Raw genomic sequence first — 1,922 nt, 5'->3', positions numbered from 1 at the left:
AAACATAACTGACCTAGCTAACAGCTGACTTTGTTCTTAATTATAATTACATTTTGCCATGGAAAATATGAATAATGTTATTTCCAACAACTAATGAGCAACTCCGCCATAAATCCAGCTGCATATTGAGCGTTGAGATAGCTGATTGGCCAGTCTGTTTGGCGATGACATGAGTGGCAAGGAGTGGGAACGTTGGTTAAAGTGACTGTTACCCAGACTAGAGACAGCCAACCCCTCCTGGATCTAAATCCTTATTGCCTAATTTGTTTTGCGTGTCAACCCCCCCCAAATATATATTTTTAAATAGTGCCCCTTGTGTGCACTTCTGGTAATACCGTATACCCCGGGTATGATACACAAACTGTATGACCATCCGCCCCCAACCCTGTAACTATTCCACAGGTCGTTGCTGTAAATGAGAACGTGTTCTCAGTCAATTCACCGTAAACAACAACAAGCATCAAATGAAAACTTATTCCTTTTAGATCGTCTGACCACAGCCGTATGGGTCCTGTTGAAACGGCTGTTACCACGTTTACACCACCACCACCACTACCACCACTGCTACCACCACCACCACTACCACCACTGCTACCACCACCACCACTACCACCACTGCTACCACCACCACCACTGCTACCACTGCTACCACCACCACCACTGCTACCACCACTGCTACCACCACCACCACTGCTACCACCACCACCACTACCACCACTGCTACCACCACCACCACTGCTACCACCACTGCTACCACCACCACCACTGCTACCACCACCACTGCTACCACCACCACCACTACCACCACTGCTACCACCACCACCACCACTACCACCACTGCTACCACCACCACCACTGCTACCACCACCACTGCTACCACCACCACCACTGCTACCACCACCACCACCACCACTGCTACCACCACCACCACTGCTACCACCACCACCACCACTGCTACCACCACCACCACCACCACCACCACCACCACTGCTACCACCACCACCACTGCTGCCACCACCACCACTGCTACCACCACCACTGCTACCACCACCACCACTGCTACCACCACCACCACCACCACTGCTACCACCACTGCTACCACCACCACCACTACCACCACCACTGCTACCACCACTGCTACCACCACCACCACTGCCACCACCACTGCTACCACCACCACCACTGCTACCACCACTGCTACCACCACCACCACTACCACCTCCGCCACCACCACTGCTACCACCACCACCACCACTGCTACCACCACTGCTACCACCACTGCTACCACCACCACCACTGCCACCACCACCACTACCACCACCACCACTGCTACCACCACTGCTACCACCACCACCACTGCCACCACCACCACTACCACCACCACCACTGCTACCACCACTGCTACCACCACCACCACTACCACCACCACCACTACCACCACCACCACTGCTACCACCACTGCTACCACCACCACCTCCGCCACCACCACCACCACCACCACCACTGCTACCGGGGGCGTCCGCCTCGCAGAGCTGGCTGTCACAATGGCCACTCTCCAGGCTAACTACATTGCCATACGCCTTGCCAGATTTCACAACACTCGGAATGGTGTTTGACATATCAGCTAAAGCCTCATCACATGATACAGCCATCTAATGTCCGACTGTGTGGTCGATGACGTGGGACACAACCATTGGTTGGTGCAATGCAACATTTGTAATGTAGTTGGTCTGGAAGGTGACCATCGTGTCAACAGTCATGCCACTAGTGCTACTTGTTGGCCAAAAAACCCCAATATATATATCACCTACAGATGTCTTTTAAAACCTTACAGTGTAATGTCTTGGAATCTAGTTGCCGGGCAGTTTAGATATTACTACAAACTTTGCTTCTGGCCACTGATTAGATTTTTAATATGTTTG

This window comes from Oncorhynchus keta, chromosome 28, assembly GCF_023373465.1.
Source record: "Oncorhynchus keta strain PuntledgeMale-10-30-2019 chromosome 28, Oket_V2, whole genome shotgun sequence".
NCBI lineage: Eukaryota > Metazoa > Chordata > Actinopteri > Salmoniformes > Salmonidae > Oncorhynchus > Oncorhynchus keta.
This window is presented reverse-complemented; position numbering follows the sequence as displayed.